Below are 21,010 nucleotides of genomic sequence, written 5' to 3' on the forward strand. Positions count from 1 at the left end.
GTTGGGGGGGGGGGGGGGGGGGGGGGGGGGGGGCACTGGTCTATGTTGTGTGCGCGCCGCGGTCGGTCTGGGCGCTGCTCTTCCGCGGGTTACGCTTCTTGCGTTCCGTCGGCATTACGTTGTCAACTGGCATTTGGGTCGGGGTCTTCCGCATTTGCATCGCGGTGCATCTGGGAGTCTTTGTTTTTTTGATTGATTTTTTCTTTTTTTTCTTTCTCCCACCCCTATTGGCTACTTGGGTTCTTGCCTGCCTGTTGCTGGGGTAAGTGTGGCACAGTCGTGGCGTCCCACTCTCACTAATAACTACATTCTTTAACAGGCTTATGCGCACACACATGTACACACACACATACAGACACATTCACCCGCACGCACACAGTCTCACACATAGACACAAACAAATTTAGGTTGTCCCTGGTAGAATTATTCCAGATGCTTTTCTTTCAGTTACTTATTTAAATTAATTGTTATTATTCCAGCTCTCGTGGCTGTGCTGTGTTGCTTATTTAGTGTGCTGGACTGTTTCTTGTTTTCATTTTTCTCTTAGTTGTCATACTATGTCAGCTGTTTATTGCTGCTGTTCGGCTGGTTGTCTTTTACTATTATTATTATTTTTATTGTTTGTTTGTTGTTGTTTTTCTCCTCCCAAGCCCCCCTCTCTGTTCTATTGCAGGTTTCGTTGCTTTCTGCAATTGGTGTTTCCCACTGCTTTTCCCTGTTGTCCCCACCTTCCATCCCCCTTCTCTTACAGGTCTTGTCCTTTCTCTGTGCTGTCTGTTTGTGTCTCCCCATCCCCGTGTCTGCCCCCCTGTCTGGCCCGGTGACAAATCAATACATAATTAAATAAAACAGACAAAGGAGTATATTAATACTCTCTTGTTAAAGTAAAATCTGTCTGGCACAATATGGTATCCAGGTCATCATACTCTATACCAGGCTGCTGGGCAGGACAGGTTTAAAAAAAAAGACTCTTTTGGTGCAAACTGTGTTCCAAAATATGCCCTTGACTGATTACTCAGATTCCTCTTTTTGGTACACCTTATAAAGGGTTTCTTTGTTGTTAACTAATGGCTTTATTAATGACTAAAACATCATTTACTAATGCTAAAACGTTGGGGTTGTCAGACTGTGAAAGATTCCTTTGGCCAGGGTTTATCCTTTCTATTTGGTAATAATGCCGTTGTGAATGTTAGGAAGCCATTAAGAAGAAGAAGTTGTTATTAAATGATTTTAGTACAGATCCTCTGCAGCCTTTTATCAGAAGAAAAACAGATCTATAGGCTAAGTTAGAACTTATAAACCTTAGTGTATTAGAAAGTTGTACCATTTTCTTATTCTTTGACGTATTTGGCTGCATTATAATTCGGCAAAATTCCAGTCTGGTTCCTGCCTCTCCAATGTGAGGATTAGCTGCTTTTTGTCTATGAAAGTAACTTAAACATGTTGGACGAAACAAGCAATTGGTTGATGTCCAATTATCGATTAGACAAAAAAACTATTATCAGATTAGAAGATAATGCAAATATTTTGTCAGTTGTAATACAAAAATACATCAGAGCATAACAGGAATGTGAGGCTGAGAAGGTATAAGAAACATCAGAGGTCAAACCTGACTGCTGCATCCACACAAAGCTATGTCAAATGCTTATCTTTGACTTGTATGATCTTTTTTTCACAGCTCAGTGAGGTTGTGAAGAGTACACACTTGGTCGAGGGAGTAGCACGTTTGAAAAAGGCCTACAAAAGCTGAAACGCTTAAGTTGCGTTGCGGAAGCTGCACCTTTTCTCAGAGCGCAGGAGTGAGAGCTTTGACAAGAGGCAGAAAAAGAGGGAGGGGAGGATGAAGGTTGTTTACCTTCCAGCTTCTGGTAAGGGAAGTGATCCGAGTGCCAGAGAGAGAGAGAGAGAGAGAGAGAGAGAGAGAGAGAGAGAGATGGACCTTTTTAAAAGAGAGAGAGATGTGAGCTTGAAGAGACCCACCACAGCAGGGTGCTCTGCTGAGCTGCAGTGAACAGCGACATAAAAAGGTTTTGAACCGGAGCCAGGCCCCTGAGCTTTCTACAAATACTGAGGGACCATGGAAAGGAGAAAAAAGGGAGAGGAAATGATGGGAGGAGAGAAAAGATAAAGAAAATGGAGGATTAGAAGGGAGGGGTGAAGATGAAAAGAGTAGCAAGGAGACCAGAAGAGAAGAGGGAAGTGGAAAATAAGAAAAGAAAGGACAGGGATAAAAAGTGGAACCCTGCACAATGAGGTGTAGAAAAGTGCTTCTCGGTGTGTTCTTTCAAGTTGACAGAGTTCAGGATGATGCGTGGGATATGTTACTGATTTCTAATGTAGGGCTTTAACTTTCTGGGACACTTTTTTGCATCTCTGCAAACATTCTTTGTACGCTGGGGAGATCTGAAACAGAAATTCAAACATTAAATTCAAGCTTAGAGGATGTGGGGGGATAACAGTTAACGGTGAAATAAATAAATAAAATAAAACAGTTGAACTTTATTTGGATTTTAGGTGGAGGTTTTGATATGACTCACTCAGAGATGAATTCAGGAGTATCTCTGGGTCCAGAGGAATTGAGGAATGGAGGGATGGAGCTGAGGATAGGAGGAATTTGGGGAACCGAGCCAATGGCAACTCTCAGACTAGGAAGTGACAGCAGGAAACCCAAGTTGTAATCAGACCTACTTGATGCTGAATCTCTAGACATAACAGACACAACATTCTTAGCCCTCAGATGTAAAATTTTCCAATCTAATGTTATCCTTCTTGCCAATTTTCCTAATACTGTTCCTTATTAGTCTTGGCGAAAAAATTGGATCATCTGAAAGATCAAATCAAAGCATCAGTAAAATGTCTTTGGCAATGAATGAGTGCTTGAATGAAAATTGGATCGTTGGAACCCCGGCTGAATATATTTGTGTGGGTTTTTTTTGCATTACTAGCGCCATGGCTCTAGGGAAGGTGTTGTCAATCTGTCTGTCAGCCAGTTTGACCGCAACTTTGGTTCAGACTGAAATCAGTCTAAAGAAATTGGTTCAAACATGCATGTAACCCCCTCGGGATGGATGTTAAAATTATCTGTAAAAATCACCCGACATTTCCTCCATCATCACATTTCAATTTGCCCAATACTTATATATATATATGACTGAATACTTGGAAAGCGAATTTTGTGTTAGCTGTGCATTTAGTTAAAAGCATAGCTGTGCAAGTACAACCTTACAGAGACTTGGCAGTAGACTTTTGTCTTGTTTATCATTACTGGCTAATACTGCAAGTAACAATTATGTATTAAGTAACGGATTCATCTACAGACCGTTTGTTTTATCGGACAATCAGTCCAAAACCCAAAGATATTTAGTTTACAATCCGGCTACATGTGTTGCGTATCTGCTTGAATAATGATTAATCATTTATCAACAGTAGTTGCACATTCCTTTTCTGTTGATAAGCTAATTGATTAATTAAGTTATTAGCAATGTTACCTGCACTAAAAGGTATACTAAAGATTATCATGGTTCACTTGGACCAAGAAGGTTAATTATATAAGCTTTGTAGGTGTTTCTCTTTCCACTGTGTGCTTTGTTGCTGCATTCTTGCTTTGAGCTGAATAAATGTTCAGAGAATTGTTCTCTCTCAAGTTGTCAGGAGCAATAAAGAATGGCCTGATGAAGCCTGTTTTCATCTCACAATAAAAAGCACCGATTCAGTGCTCCTGTGTGGTGTTTGATAAAAACAGGCTGCAGTGGCTGCTGCAGTGCAGAGATGCAGGATGGGGGAATTCCACAACAGCTCTCTCACTGTACATTATTTGTCGGTTTGCTCCTCTCCCATCCCCACACAATCACCTTTTCCCTTTCCTTGTCATTATGCTCACACACATACACCACACACTGAATCATGGCAATAAACACACACACACCCGGCCATAAACTGGTAAATTAAAAGCCTGACTCAGAGCAACAAATGAGGCAGGGGGATTAGCTTCTTTTCAACCATGTTATGAAGGTTATTTTTAGGCTCCTCTCAGCCACACAATGCCTCATAAAAAAACAAAGCGGGTAGGGTTTGGCTTTCTTTTAATTCAGTTCCCTGGCTCGGTGTCTGCGGGCTAGGTTTCAGTGGGTTTGGGGTATCTTGTTGACTTTGACTTCAAGTAAACGTTGTTTATAGTCATTTACATCACGCAAAAGGGAGTTTCTGTGACATATACATGAAAAGTGGCCGATAGTAGACTAAAAACTGAGTATTTAAAATTAATCTGGGTTTTTGTGTTTCTGCCTGTCTACCCCAGCCTACACAGTAACTAATCACTCAGACAGCGTGGCCGTGCCCTCTCATTAAGCATGCTGTACACTGAAAGCAACAGCGCTAATGACTCGGAATTGCCTGTCACACACACATTACTCTCAGTCTTAATACCATAAAAGCTAGCTTAAGCCACACAACGTCTACAAACAGACAACACTCCTGCCCAGCTGTTTTGCCTCTGCAGAGATGTCTTGCAGAGGGATTTAACAGGGAAAGTTCTGGAGAGCGTGTGTTTTTCTACCATGAGTTAATGAAACTAACAGCACCAATAGCTGTCAGTCAATGTGTGCAGAGGAGTACTGTGCGTTTCTGCATTCTATCAATAAACAGAAACTATGCAGAGATTGTAACCTAAAGCCCCCTGCGGTGCTCTCCTAACACTTCACATCCCATTTGTTCTGATGTTGGCACTGCCGGTTCACTCCCAGCTTTTTTACCACTTCTTTTCCGCGCTGTCATTTTGCATCCGCTGACGGTTGGAAGTTAGCATATACCGCGCTCGTTTATTCTAGTAGAGAGCTTCACTAGCTTGACGTTGTCAGCCAAGCGTGCAGAAATTCAATCAAAAAGAATTTGCAGGGAAGCAGATCGCAGCACCGCTGAATCTTTGTCAGTATTGTACACAGCCCGAAACACACAATCTGCTCCTCCTTTGGTGGATCTCTCGGCAAATACTGTAGTGTAGTTTCCAAATTGATTTGGACATCGCATGCCTCAGCACGGTGTTACTGACAGAAGTGTCTCTACTTTGTTGCTCTGTCTTTTGGCTTTTGTTTGTCGATAGGTCTAGACTCATTCTTTTTGTATTGTCTTGTGCTGTTAGCTGATGATGAATTGCATGGATAGTGTAACAGCATTGATTTCTCTTTTCTCAATGTGAGGTACCATATTGACTGTCTCAGTAACTCAATCACTTATAATGGATAATAGTACAGAGGAACAAGCTTGTGTGTGTGTGTGTGTGTGTATTAAAGTGTTTACAAGCTTTTGCTTGACATTGTCTTTCATTCTTTCCATTTGTGATTGTGTGCAGGCATGATAGCTTGCATGTGCTTTATAAATATGTGCGTTTGTATTGTGTTTTCATGCATACACATGAAGTGTTTTTATGCCAGTGTGTGCCTGTCTCTGTGTGCGCAGATCTGAAAGGTCTGCATTATCAGGCTCTTGGCAACAAGCAAATGGAGAACCACCGAGTTCTGTTCAGTCTGTTCATCGTCAAGGCCCTGTCGCCCCGGGTTACAGGGTTGCTAGGGATGGATGGACAGACTGGCATCACCAAAGTGCCAACAAGGCGTGTGGGCACTGCGTATTCTGATTTCCTGCTCTTTTTCCTCTCCTTCATGTTGAACCTGGAGAAGCCCGTGACTTTATTTTACCTTCATGAATGTATAGTCACAGATTTTTATTTGAAAACTCAATTGGTTGAATTGAATTCATGCAAATAGAGGTGAGGTTATTACATACAAGTCAGTTTTCCTCACTAGGTGCTACTCAAAAAGGCACTCGACCAGAGGGAGTTTGCAGATTTGGGGCTTAGGAAGCAAGGCGCTTAGGTGCTTTTTAATATTTGGCCGTCTGTTAAATAAAACTGCTGCATAAACAGGGTGCGTTCTGTCCTTGCAAACAGGAAGCTAGCGCACTGTTTGATCTTCCTCCAGCCCAACCCACTTTTATTCTGTCGCAATTAGCTGATGACAAATCGTACATTATAAATGGAGTCCCTGTTTGTTTCCAAATATTTAGTTGTTATGATGGTGAATGTGTATTTGTGCACTGTTGTCGATTGACTCATTTTATTATTACTAGTGCATAACTAATCATAATGCGCCATTACTGTGGATGTTGTTTTAATATATGTTGTGATTTTAGAGTGTGTGTGTGTGTGTGTGTGTGTGTGAGAGAGAGAGAGAGATAGGAAAGGAGTGGAGGTTTGAGGCGCCAGCAAAGAGGATATGTCTGGCAGCTGTGTCATTTCGCAGAGTAAAGGATTATGAGAGAATTACAACAAATGAGCAGGAGGACCCACACACACACTCACACACAACTTTTCCCTCTACATATTGTGTGTGTGTGTGTGATAGAGAGAGAGAGTGAGTGAGACTGTGTGCATTGTATGTTCATTGCTCAGTTGCTGCCAGTGACTCGCTACTGTGGCATTCACAGCAGCTGGTGCTGCTTTAGTCACAGTCTACCTGTGACTTCCTGCACACACTGACATGGAGCCATATCACACCAAATGAACAGGCACGTAAAAAAGAGATTTGGTATATGCTCTAAATCACAGCCGCGTTTTAAATACATGTATATATTTTTACGATGAAGAGGATATGAGTGAATCCTCAGCTGAGCTCTACAAAGAAGGATGACAATAGGGTTTAATAGATTATTTACTGTACATAAACCTACCAGGTATTATTCCCTTGAACTGCTCGGCTTACGGCGTGTGAGTGACAAATAATGGAATGAAAGGATATGAAGGATAAACACGTTTCTAGCTTATAATAACTGTACAATTACTGTATGGTTACTATAGAATTATTATAGGATTATTTAAACTCTGCAGCAGATATTGACAGTGACCATCTGTCCTGCTATTTTCAATCTCAGTCACACACTGATGATTGCAGAATGTGAGTTGTTGCATTAGTTTTAAGGGCACATTTGTGTGAATGTGTCATCTCTCGTGTGCTCTTATGCCACACTTCAAGGTTGCTTGATAACTGGCGAGGCATCCCTTACTGTCTTTGAGGCCGCAGTTATGCGTTGTCATTTTTACAGCCTATTATTGGGACCTATTATTGCAGCCTTTGGTGTGACACTGCCTGCCGAGCGATAACAGGGCCCGGGGAGGGTGTCTGACCTCTGAACATCAGAGGGATGTTAACAAGCTTTTGTAGATGCCCGGGTGTTACATACAACAAAAACACTCTCTCACAGATGTGTTCTTACACACTGACTCTCACATGATGGCATAATTCAGAATTAATTCACAGCTGATGAGAGGGCACTCAGAGAACTTTAATATTTTGCAGTCAAAGGATGGATTTACTTTCTGGATTTATATAGGCTGCTCTGTTGTTTGTAGGGCCCCAACTAATTAAATTATTTATGAATCTGTTGATATATTAAATGAATTGATTAATAATTGAATCTATGGTCAAACATAATGACAGATGTTCACCATAAATCAGAGCCAAAAGTGATGCTTGTTTTGTTAGTTAAATGGTGGTCGAGGCATAATGATATCAAGCATATCAAGCAAAGCAAATGTTGTTTTCAATAAATGGTTGCAGACATAGTCGGCATTTTTACTTGATAATGTCTTCAAAAGTAATCCATAATTGAAAGGTGTATTGATTTGGTGACCATCTTATCATGTTACACTAGAGTTGCAACAAAAAATGAAGTCTTTATTGGATTATTCTCAATCCTACAGTTCATTGTTTGGTGTCTTAATTATCAGATCCAAAACCAAAAGTATTCAATTTACTATTAATATCACAGAAGACTTTGAAAACCAGAACAAATCTACATTTGAGAAGCTGGAACCAGTGAATCTTTAGCTTAAAAAATAGACTTAAATAATTAATCAGCTGTCAATCAATTAATCAACCAATCATTTCAGCTCTGCATGTAACTATATGATATTATGTTTGTAGGACTCCAGCCCCCCCGCCACCTCCTGGACAGACCCTGCAATCTGCCTTTAAATGCCACAAAGCTATGTCTAAATCGATCTCCCCTGTCATTTTAGGACCATGAAGCTGCATTCAAAACTGAAACACTGCACTGTCAGCAGTTTCTCTTCATGGGTCAGTGCCCTAATGAACACCATGTGTGTTAAGGGTTTGAGTCCAGGTTGTAGCATATGTCACATGTCACACTTTTTTTTGCGAACTGTACAACCAACCTATATTCCCTGAATCTGTGATGCTCCACTCAACAATCCCAGGATCAGCACTATGGAGCTCATCATTGAATCATCATATGGATCAACAGCTCCACGCCTTGATCAATTATTCATAGGAATCTCTCTGAGGTGAATAACAAGCGCCTTTGTGTTCACTTAGGACTGTGTATGTGTGTAAAACATGAGCTACAGATCTCAGCTCAGTTTTTGGCCTTCCAAAGGTCCTGACATTCGGCACTTGTCTCGAGGGGGTATATTGAGTCTCCCAGCAGCTTGTGGCGCTTCAGCAGTCAGTTCATGTCTTCTACTGCCCTTTCACTGTCTCTTGTATTTCCTGTAGAAATGAAAGAGATAGTAATGAGGCTTTTTGGACTAACTCCAAACAACGTCATAGCTTTCTTTACCTTTCCGGATCTTCACAGGGCTCTCAGCTCAACTCCTTTTCTTTTACTGTTGCAGTCTGGCTAATTTAATGGGCCATCATGACCATACAGTGAAATATAAGGCCAGTATAACCACATAAAGGGTGTTGTTTTATCATATTGATTGATTGTCTCTCTTCTCTCCTTGTATTTAATGAAGTTAGGAGTCAAAGGAGAAGGTGCTTTTGAAGCTAAGTGATACTTAATATGCAGTAGTCAGGAGAGGTTGTTAAAAATGATAAAATGAACGTTCCAGTCATAGCAAGTGTTTCTTCAAATCCTGAAGTATTCCTTTCTTTACATTTTCTTGGAATTTAGATTATTAAGAGACACACTTATTTCCACCTTAAAGTCACTTTTGAAAGTTAGAAATACATTTTTACATTTCGTGGCTTTTATATTTTATTAATGATGCAATTTTTTTTCTCCTTTACCCATGAAGTTTTTCTAGTAAAACGTGTCATTGTCATCATGGCCAATATCGCAAATAAAACACACTATGAAAGAATTTGAAATGAACAGTTTCACACATGCTGAAGAAAGAATCTTTTTTTCCAAACACATATTTATTGTTTTAAAGGATTATAAAAGGTACAACTTGCCATGGGGACACAAACAACAAAACCAAAGAACGATGATCTCTTCATAAATCTGTGCACATAATATAAACAAAAGAAAATATAAGAAAAAAATGCAATGAATCAACCCTTTCAAAACCTCAAACTCCTAGAGTCATTTGTTTGTAGCACTTGTGGCGAGAAACACGTGGTGCAACCAGCTGTTTATTCGGGGCCTGTCAGCAGAACAATAGCTGTGGTAGCCACAAGCAGAAGGAAGGCTAACTATGCTAAGCTAAGTGGCAAGACGAACAACAGGAAAGGGCCAGGAGAGGCCAAAACATAGGAAATTAGCTGCTGTTTACTGGTGCTTGTCTAGACTTGTTCCTACTAATTAAGTGAGAAGAGCCCCCTTGTGGATTTCTGATCTCTAAGGAACGAGCTCTCAAGGTTACTTCAGGTTTCATTGTTTGTGCTGCTTTATAAATGAGGCAGTGTTTGACCCATTTGTGGCCCCCAGGACTGTGTGCTGTGGCGTTAGCCCTACAGTAATCCCCCAGCGACCCAGAAAGTCATTTCTAGAGCAGCCGGTTATGTGGGCCATAGGCCTAATAACACAACAATGGCGTCATATGGCTGAGAACGTGTTAAAGACGGCAGGGGTTTGGCCAACCCCGTGTGTAATAATAAAAGCCCCATGTCGAATTCATGCCCCTGACCACCACATTACCGTGAAGTTCAGCTCTGCTACAAGTGTAATTGATTACAGTTGTCTAAAAGCAGTGCCTCTTGGGTATGTGAACTGCCACTGAATGATGTATCTGAGCACACAAATTGCGGTGTGAGTGACCCAGAGGGTTTCATTAACAGGAGAAGGGCTGAGGTCTCTTATCTGAGCCATGCATAGGATTAGAACGAAGTAATGTGTATTTGTGTGTGTGTGTGTGTCTGTGGGCACTGTATTACTGAGGTGGGGGATAATATGAATAATACTGTCTGACTTTTTGATTAAGTCTTAGTACCCCTGGTTTAGCTTTAGCCTAATGTCTTCAGTGTGGCTGAGTGCAGCTGCATCATTATACCCATAATTCTGTCAGTTTTTGTATACAGGACGTTTGGTACAAAACAAAAGGGTGAAGGTTGACATATTTCCCAGCATGCAGCTGCAATCCTGGAGCCTCTCATGGGGCGTTATGGAGGACAGTGCGAGGACAGAGGAGGCAAACAATCCCTACAAACTGCACTGTTCTCTGGGGCATATTTTTCCAGATGAGGCCGTCATCTCACGGCCTCTGATGAAGCACTCTGCGTGTATGTGTGTGTGATTTTATGTGTGTGGGTGGCCTGTTTACATTCCACTGATTCCTAGCGGGAGTCCCTCTCTTCACCCTCTGTTCCCAAACTGTTTGCCCTTATGTGTGTACGTGTGTGTGTTTAGAATATTTTTAGACTTCTCGCTGGAATACAATTGACAACTGTCCCCACACCAAAGCGTACCCCGGGTCAAACTTCACTCCCTCACAAACACACACACATCCTAATGGACTCTTTAACCTTGTTGGAGTTGAGAGTGGGAATGCGATGTTCATGTGTACGGTACACACCTACAGTAAATGTATCATAAAGTACATGAAAGTGTTCACTAAGTGAATTTTCAAAAGTAAAGTTTCCAAATGTTGTTGTGTATTTCTAGGAAATCTTACACAACAACTTTGTAGTAGGAAGTGAGGAGATTGTAGATGTCATTTTTGCGCCCAAGCAGCTTAGGACAAAATCTGCAATCTCTTATCTGGCTCTGTTTACACTGTTAATTCCGCCTCAAGAGATGATTTCTTGTGTGTGCTGTGTCAGCTGACGGTAACTGTTTAATCTTCATCTAAGCAACAATCACACAAATCTAGCTGGGGTTTGTGGTTTTTAAAATATATATATATATTTAATTTCCGTTATATTTATGTTTTGTTGGATAGTAAACAGCAGAGAAAAGACTGGAAGGACCGCGGACACAGGATGACATGGCAAATATCAACAGGTGGTTTACTTCACTCAGCATCTATTTAAAGACGCCATGTCCGTATTCTTTTAATTACCTTCCTCTTTGGAGAAATCCTTGTAATCTACACCGAGCAACATCCTGTCTGCTCTGATGGCCCGACTCAATAATTGATATGACGCTGATACACTGCCAGGCAGTTCTTAAGAAAGGACAAGTCATTATCACTATAATATGATGCCATATGTTGCATTACACATTTAACCCAGGGTGATACCAACAGGAAATTTCACCATCAGCAGCACTCCATGGGTCAGAGCAGCGTGGCGTGTGTTGTGCAAAGTGTGTTAAGTGTCCAGGGCTTTGCTAATGGTCTAATATGAGCTTGCGGTCAGGAGCAATGAGAGGTAATTTACAAATGCTGCATTGTAATGGCTCTTGATAACAAGGAGCACTCTGGAAGAGTATGGTTAGAGTTCAGATGTGTGTGTGCGTGCTGAGCAGTGCACAGTGTTGAGTATACAAGCGGGTAAAAGAACAACAAATTAAAGGCAAAATTATTGAGTGGCGAAAGCAACCAGCCGATCTCCAGATTAAACAACAAATTGCATTAGTAATTGACACATAATTTGTTCTTTTCTGATCTGACACTCCCGTGGTTAAGGTCTGGTTAGGTGTAGTAAAAGAAATGACTTGGCTATATGTGTACACAGAGCTGGAGTAGAAAGGGCTGGTAGGGCTGAATTCAGGAGGCAGGCAGCCTGGAGATGGTGTAGTATGGTTGGAAAACACATGGTAGCAAAAACACATGAAAAAAAAAGTTTGGCAGAGAGTCGCTGTACCACAAAGGAGACAGAACAATCTGGTGGCAGGAGTGCTGGAGTATTTTTTGCAGGAAGTTGATGAATTGATTGGAGTCAGGTATGGAGATGAGCCAGGTGCCAGGAAGGAAAACGCGCCCACAACACATATACACAAACATTACCCCCCCTGTAGTAAGGGAGTTGCAAGCTGATTGGCAGCAGCAGGCTGTAGTGGATGGGCTAGGAAGGTCTGCAAGTGTGGTCCATCCAGGACATGGACAAACTACCATATCGGGATATATGCCAAGGACATTGAAGCTGTTCTGAAACCTGGTTTTGACCAAACACGTTACTTAAGACACGGATGTTTTTTCCTTTAAATTGTCACATCTGTACTGTACAGTTCAGTTCAGCACTGTTCGTTTTTATGAGACTATTCCACTTACTTTCCTTCCTCCGTGTCACTTTGTGAATAATATCAGTGAGTGTCACCCCTGTCTGTCCCGATCTCTCCACACATCTTGCCACATTATCCACCCACTGTGTCAGAATGGATTTGTCTCTGGCCACCGCAGCTTCCTTGAAAGTGTGAAGGTGTCTCAGTTGCATTTTCCTCTTAGTCCGCTGCCTACCCAACTGAGTGCTTTAATTTATTCTTTCACTTGGCTCACTCCTTCTTTCTCCCTCCATCTCTCTCTGTCACGCTGGTGCCTGTCGCCGGCTAATTGGTTCATCTCTATTCAAATGACGTGTGCGTGCGTGCGTGCGTGCGTGCGGGCGTGCGTGCGTGCGGGCGGGCGTGTATGTGCGTTTGTTTTCTCGCTGCCTTTGTGTGTCTAACATCTCTAGTGTGCGTGTGTGTGCGCAAATAATTGTGTACATGTGTGTGTGTGACTGACAGCAGATTTTCTCCGCCACCAGCAGGCTTCTATGTGCTGCTCTGATGCACATTCAGTTGGTTCATTTGGTTTCCAGCGCTCCCTTGGGACACACTGAGTCGCCCCCATTAACTGATTTGAGAAGGGCTGTGGCATCCACCGCCGCTTTGTAAATAAATATTCTACTGTGTTATATATTTATTATACATGCTTTGGCCCTCTAGTTCATACAGTTGTTGAATATAGCAAGCAGCTTCTAGAAAAAGGAAGTGATATACAGTTTTTGGCTACAGTTGTGTGAGACATCTGCATCTATTTGGTATCTTCACTGACAAACAACAGGTGGGTAAAACTCTTAGCTGTAATGTATTTTACTGTAACAAGCTTGTCAGAAACATTGGCAACTTAAAGAAGGTTGACATTATGAGAAATAGGCTTATTTGCTTTCTTGCTGAGAGTTAGATGAGAAGAAGTCAGATTAGCTTAGCTTAACACAAACAAGAGGAAACAGCTAGCCTGGCTCTGTCTGAAGGTAACAAACCTGCCTACCAGCAGCTCTAAAAATCACTGGTTAATAAATCGTTAATAGATCTTGTGTTGTGGTTTTACAGGTACATGTGCCAGACTACTTCTTTGCAGACTTCCTGGAGCCCCCCACGTTGGAAACCTCACGTTGACAAGGAAGCAGATAACTGTGACCGGCTGAGAAATTGTAAGAAAACCACAACTTGACCTTTCAACCCATCAGTTTTTGTGCAGACCAAACAAACAAGATACATAATGTGTTAATTAGTAACCTAGAAGTGCAGGTACACAGATTAAGTCAACTTTGGATAGAGCCAGGGTAGCTGTTTCCAGTCTGTATGCTAAGCTAGGCTAACCAAATGCTGACTGTAGCATCATGTTTACTGTACAGTTATGAGATTTTTACTTCTCAAAATATTGAACTATTCCTTTAGAATAGGAACAAAAACTGTAACTTGTGCACATTTGCTCCAAATTTGCTGCTGGTTTTGATTCCTCCCCTCTGACCTGGAGTGCCTCTTCTTCAATGAACACCCTTCCTACTTTTACTGCCTTCAAATATGGAATAAGCTTTGGCTTGTGAAATGAGGAATCAGATGGAATTGAGAAAAAGGTGGTGCCTCATGCAATCTTCCAGAGTTGCTCAGGTGTGCGCTGGACCGATTTAACCAGAAATCCAAAGATTGCTGTCTGAGAGTTGCCATGTCTTGCAGCATCCTCCCCCTCCTCCTACTTCTTGTAGAGGTTTCCACGTATGTTTGGCTGGAATCCCCCACCCCCAGCTGCTGTTTCTGATTGTAGATATGCCCTTTGAGTCCCTGCAGGCTTCCATATTTTACCATATCCTTATGCGCTCTGGAAGGACACAGGGAAAGGTGAGGCAAGAGATTGAGGGCATGAGGAGAAGGAGAGAGGTGGAGGGAGAACAAACTGACTGCATTATAGACAAAGACAATGAGAGGAAGGACACAAACAGAGATATCAATTGTAGAAAAGACACAACCGAGGACAGGGAAGACGTGAAAGAGTTGGCGGTTTATGTGAAGTGGAGGACAAGGGAGAGGTACATTGCCAGAGCTAGATAGGGAGGAAGAGGGTGTGTGTGTGTGTGTGTGTGTGCGTGTGCGTGTGCGTGTGTGTGATAAACAGTCCCAGCCAGCAGAAGTATGTCTGAAAAATGGCTCACACTGAAAGGTCAGAAGCTGCACTCCTTCACTTTTTTCACCCTCCCTCCTCTCTGCTCCTTAACCTCGCCTCAAATATGCACACGCACTCATTAGCAAAGCAGACTTGTGTTCCCTCTCAAGCACAGTCACAGTGTGTTATAGGCCAACGTTACAGAGGGTTGAAAGGGTCCGACCCCCTGCCACTCGGCCCGTCTGGGTTGCCTAATAAACCCACCCCTGCTGTGGTTCGAGCCTTGTAAAGACGGATCACATTTCCATTTCAGTTGCTCATCTGCTCGCACACACACATACATGCAGACACACACCGCCTATTAATACCCTCCATTTCCCTGTGCTGTTTGTCCAAAAGGCTGGTGTCACCGGAGGAGATAAATGAAGTGCTGCGAGGCAGTTTTCAGAGAATGGTGTGCAGCCTCCACAGCTTTGGGGTGTGACTCCAAGACTTGGAAGAAAAAAACAATTATATTGGTGCTTGTTAATACATCTTTGAAAGAGAAAAGTGTGGATGTGTGTTGTCCATGTGTCGCCTTCATTCGTGCGTGTGTATTTGCAAGAGCGAGAATGAGATCATGCGTCTCTAGGCATCTGTTGCATCTCATTACCAGCTTTTGGAATGAATTACCTCGTGTGCACACACACACACACACACACACACACACACACACACACACACACACACACACACACCATCATCCTTCATCCTATTCCATCCAGCCTGATAATCCCTTTATCTTGGCGGCTATTCAACACATAAAGGCCAATGCCACTGAATAATGATGTGGTTGTATCTACTCCTCATTCACTCTAATGCTAATCTTCATCTCAAGGTGACAATGATGGAGAAATTTTATGCCTGCAGTCGTTCAGCGCTGAATAAATCTTTCGTTTCCTACTCCGGGTATGTGATCCCCTGATATGCGGTGTATCTGTTTGTATAAGTGCAGTTAAAGGTCTGTTTTTACGAGTTCAGTATCGGTTTTGTTGGAGAGCGGTAGTCAGAATGATTAGACACACGCTCACACATCCAGACGCCCTTTGTTAACCTCACTTTTCAGCCCTGTCCATGCTCTTCGTCCTCAAATTCCCTGAGTTCAACAGTTCAATTCCCCTCCAAACCTCCATTAGTGTTTGCAGAGAAGGTCACTTACAATGTGAGTGACAATCCCTCAAATCATTACAACAGTCCATCTCTTTTTTGTCACGCTCCGCGCACTCTTTACAATTTACATATTTAAATGACACGGCTGGCTGGTTTGTTTAATCACAGAAAATTGCTCCACTGCACAATTACTGAAGTCTGTTGTGTCTTAGCATTTTATTATTAGCTGAGCGGCAGCGCTGTCACGAAGCTAATCAATTTGAGACAGTGACAGGACATATTTTTCACTGGAACAACTGGAATGAAAGTGCTTTGTCAGGATGTGGAGAATAAAAATAAAAAACAAGCTTGTGTAGAATTTGGACCAGCTCATTAAATTTCAATTTGACAGATGTTTGCTTGCAAAGCAGTGGCAAAAACACGAGCATAAACACTGCGCCAGGAAGGTTTTTGCTTGTCAAGATCAGAGGGCAGTGGTGGTTCTGGATCGTGTTTTTACTGATGTGTGAAGTTCTTAATGTTGATAGTACTGTACTTCCCCTTTTGGGGGAGCCGTGGGAGAATGTGAAGTCGAGTTGAAAATGAAAGACAGAACTAAGCAAGCCTGAGAAAACCGTTTTTGGACGAAAGAAGGAGGAAGGCAAGGAGAAAAGTGGAACTAACATGCAAAGTGATTGAGGGAGGGGATTCTTTCCGTTGAGTGTGATCCATTCTTTCCTCATAGTCACACATTGCTGAGCTTAGTAGAACGGATGCTCATAAAATCAAGTCTAAATTATATAAATGCAAAGCAACGGCCCCGGGCATTGGCAAAAAAAAAGACATTAATAGATTAGATAAAGTAGGATAAAGGCGGGGGGGGCTACCTGAGATGCTAAATGTAAATTCTGCTAAACAATTGTGTAACTTATATCCCAAATATTAGCCTATTATTATATATATATATATATATATATATTAAAGTGAGGTTGCCATCCTCCATGTTTGTCACAAAAATACCCTGAAATTCAGAGCTTAACATTATACATCTACAATCCAGCCTCAATTGAGTTACAGCACTGTGTTCATCCAATTAGAATACAGTAGTTTCTGGTTCAGTAGAGTCTCTGTGGGCAAAAACAGGCCTCCAAAGACTCCATGGTCATCAGTGTCCTCGAAAACCGGGGGAGGAAGACAGGAAATGTTTCTTTCCCGCGGGGCTGTGTGACATTAACTAAAGGCAGAGTTTACAGGCCCACATACATATGTTTACACAAACCCTGCACATATACACAGAGCCTTTGTGGACTGTAAGGTCAGTACACAGAAATGCTTAGGGAGAGGGAAGCTTTGTCATTTATCGTGAATACACATGTTGCTGTTTCTGTGGCCTCGCAGCTGGGAGGGATTCAAGAGAAGAGAAGATGAGATTGAAACAAGATTTCCCAGTTAACCATGAGACCACCCTGCCGTCCTATAAAATGTGGTTGTGAAGGATTTATCATAAAGTACAACAAGTGGAGGATATAGTTCACCTCTTCAAAATGTGTTCATTGCAGTACAAGATGCATACAGAGAAAAGGAAAACAAAAGAACAAACATATGTGCTAATGTTCAGTGTACTTCAGTGAATGAAAGATAAGATGTTTGGTTGCATGTCGGCTGTATCCCTTTGAATCTCTTTCAATCATGAACAACTCCAGGGAGTGAAACGTTTATCTGCTTGTGGAAAATGCTTCATATTTTCGCTTATAAGTCCCCAGTGGGAGATAGATATAAATGTTGCCGCTAGGAGATATAACGACTGTATCTTGCAACACCCATATCTGTAATATGAGAGAGGCAGAGGGGTGGGGGGGGAGAAGAGAAGAGAAGAGCCTTACTAAATTATGCAGTTTCAATTTCCCCATTTAGGGAGGATAGATCAATTTCTCATGCTAAAACCACTAACCCCTTAGGATGGACAGTGTTGCCATGGCAACATGAATTATGTCCCTTGATCAGAAGCACCTGTTTTTCATGCTCGTACAAGCTCACAGCCACACGTGTACATACGCACACATGCTGAGACGGACAGTGATTAGTAAATTAGACCGTGCAAGACTGACTAGCGTTGAATATACGGTGACTCGGCACCATGGCTCCTCATTTATGAACTTACACTTGTAGCTTCTTTTATTTGTAACGATGCATTTAATTCAACAGATATGGCCGTGTGTGTGTTGTGTGTGTTAATGCATTATCTCAGTCAGGGCAGTGTCCCTGTTGCACTGCAGCCTGTAGGGAGTTGTATTTCATTAACCCTCCCTGGGGATGGGTTTGTGTGCACTATGTATGCGTGTTTATGTCACTATGACTATTTGGGCCTGTGTGTGCTTTTTGCTTTCATCCTATTGTTTCCTTCACCCCTTCTTTTTCTTTATTTTGTTACCACTTCTTATCAGAATAAGAATCAGAATCGGGTTTATTGCCAGGTACATTTTCACATGCGAGGAATTTGCCATGGTATGAATTGGTGCTTACAGTACACATAACATAAACAGTATATATAAATATATATAAAAAGTAAGGAGATCAGAAAAAATTTACAAGTATATAAAAAATATAAAAAGATACAATAATACTATAATACAATGCTGACAAGTATGTGCAAAAGTTGGCAACATGAGCATAAAATAGAGTATATATTATAGAGTTGTCCTCCCTCTGTGCCATTATGGTGTCTGTACATCTCAGTGCCCCCCCCCCCCCCCCCCCCCCCCCCCCCCTTTCTCTTTATCATCCTTTCTCTCCTCTCTTGGCAGCAGTCCCCTATCCTTCTTCTCCCCTCCCCCATGTCTCCCGCCCCCACCATCCAAATGGCCCTCCGGTCAGGACACAAGATGGTCAGTGGTGTGTATATTATGTGGTGCATCCGTGTTAATTGTTTTTCTGTTTTTATAATGACCAATGGAAATCCCACAAAGCTCTTTTTAAGAACAATTTGTGCATTTGGGTATATATGATGTACACTTGTTTGCACTTGTGTATACCACTTATTAACCCTAGTTATACCCACATCGCCCTGGTGAAATTATAATGTCAACAAAGGAGGCACTCCCCCTCACACAAACACTAGCTAGCTAACGATGCTGGGGCGTGATATTGCATGCTGGGGGTGAGAAATGGAGATGACAAGTGGAGACGAAGGGCTCTAGAGGAGCCTTTTTTTGTGTTATTTTTCTGTTTCAATGGGATATATATATTTGAAATGTGGTACACGGTGTGTTCAACAGTACAGAAGCTTTGCAGGGTACTGTGTTGTTGTTCATGAACATAAGGTCTTTGGGTTGTGCTTAGTCCTTGCAGAACTGCAAAGTGTAATGTCATTGGTATTGTGTGGGTGTGTGTGTGTGTACTACTAAATGTGTATTGTGTGTGTGCATGTGTTCATATTTTTGCTGCCCAGAAAGATCACAGAAAACTAGACAAAGTAAACTTTTGCATACAGCGCTTTTGTAACAATAACTTCTGGTTCATTTCCCCCAAACAGTGCACAAAACGGAGTCATCACTTCTAACTCCCTTTTTTAATTTTAGAAATGTTGCTGCTTTGAGCTTCCTGCTGTGCTCCACACCAGCATGACTGCTTAAAGAAAGTCGATGCTTTTTCTCCCCACCAAAAACTAGATTATTTATTATTGTGGAAATGCCTCTGGCTCTCCAGTGAGAAGCTTCCTGGGGCTCATTTCTCAGCAGCCATCCAGCTGTAAACCTTCCCTGTCTGTGTGCACCCAGAGGACCCTGCAGAGGGAGGTGTCACACAGCCACAAAGGCATCCACAGAAAGTGAAGCACTGCTCTGCCTGTGGATGTTAATTCTCTCTTTCTCCTGTTTTTGCTGCTATCCAACAGCTTGTCCAACAGATGAAACTCCCACACACACACACACGTTGCTCTGCCTGGATGGTATGCTTCACTGCAATGTCAGGTAGGGTCTTTTCCTGTAGAGCAGGAGGGCTCAAATTGGATTCCTTGGCTCCATGGCTCTAGTTTCTTGCATGGAGGGTTATGCTTTGATGGGGCTTGTGGTTACTCTTTGTGTGTGTGTACAGCTGTGTGAGGGTAGACTTTGGATTTCTGCCTGCAATTCCCAAAACACATTCCTTTTCAAATGGCTTTTCCAGTCAGTTATTTCCTATGGCATGAAACAGAAGACAGCCACACTGATTGTCTCTCGCTTCCAAGGCTTCTGTTGTCTTTCATTAAAGCATGAACGCGCCGGGAGAAAGAGAATGACTGCACAAGAAAGTACAGTTGTAGTCCTTGGCTCTTTGTCTTGTATCACATGGTGGTGGCCTGTGAGGAGCTTTCCACTGTGAAAAAAGATACTCAGAGCTTTTATGTGCAGTATTTATCGGGTATTTAGGAATTAAGTGTGTCCTCAGAGGGAAGAATGGATGGTTTACGCCACACATATTTTCTACTAGCAGAGAAATATGTCAGAAATCTTATTGAGATCTGGATCTGTGTTTGTAGTTAACAGGTTCTTCATACCAAGTGAGTGAAGACTGAGATTTTTTTAATGACGTACAATGTGGCATAGTAGAGTAGGAGACAGAGAATAGTACAATGAAAGGGGATGGCTGCAAGTGTAACAAATGTGCGGGAGCTCTCTGCCTCAGAGGGCAAATTTAATGCTACTTGAAAGCAAGACCATGTAATATTTACATTTACATATTTACAACAGCACTGGTGTGTTTCCGTTTGCAGTTGCACACATTCATGCACTCACCGCAGACCACGACTCAGTTTTTAGTGCCACAGCGATTCCTGGCCATATTACTTTAGATAAAATTATTCTAATCAGTACTATGCAGTGTTATTTACGGTTTTTAAATTGGGGTAAAAGTTAGCATGGGTACACTGGAACCTGTAACTCTGAGTTGAGGTATCAGAATCAGATGGAGAAAGAATCAGATCTGAGCATCCCTTGATGAATAATTAAAAGTAATCTTTCCAGCTTCTACACGTCAAGGTAATTTCATTTGCCCATTGGGATTTAATGTAAGAACAACACTATTATTTAATTCTTTATTTAGAAATGCAAATTTGCCTGTGTTTTTAGTGATTCGTTTTTTTTCTCACCTGCTCAAATTAATGTTGTTTTGTGGTTATTTTTTGATTAAATGACTTTCCCGCTGACATAAACTTAACTAAACTAAACTAAACTTTATAGTGTGGCACATAAATTCGGTTCATTGTTGACCTTGGAAACAGCATCTTGAAAAAAAAGTCTTAACACAAGGTCCAACTTGTTGTTTCCAAAGCTTTCAACCACATCTTGTGGTCTTCCTCAGCTG

The 21,010-nt window shown here is 41.9% G+C and overlaps 1 protein-coding gene across 3 annotated transcripts in view; it reads left to right on the forward strand.

The window, feature by feature from the left end:
• Positions 1–21,010, forward strand: part of pag1 (phosphoprotein membrane anchor with glycosphingolipid microdomains 1) — a 52,630-nt gene that overhangs the window by 15,096 nt on the left and 16,524 nt on the right. For 2 of the 3 annotated variants that reach the window (XM_046058465.1, XM_046058464.1), the window contains exon 2: positions 13,492–13,592. The gene's annotated coding sequence lies outside the window, so the exon portion shown is untranslated. Of the gene's footprint in view, positions 1–13,491; positions 13,593–19,533; positions 19,639–21,010 lie in introns of those variants that run through there. The other variant, XM_046058466.1, reaches the window with a different exon arrangement.

This window comes from Micropterus dolomieu, linkage group LG09 (assembly GCF_021292245.1).
Source record: "Micropterus dolomieu isolate WLL.071019.BEF.003 ecotype Adirondacks linkage group LG09, ASM2129224v1, whole genome shotgun sequence".
NCBI lineage: Eukaryota > Metazoa > Chordata > Actinopteri > Centrarchiformes > Centrarchidae > Micropterus > Micropterus dolomieu.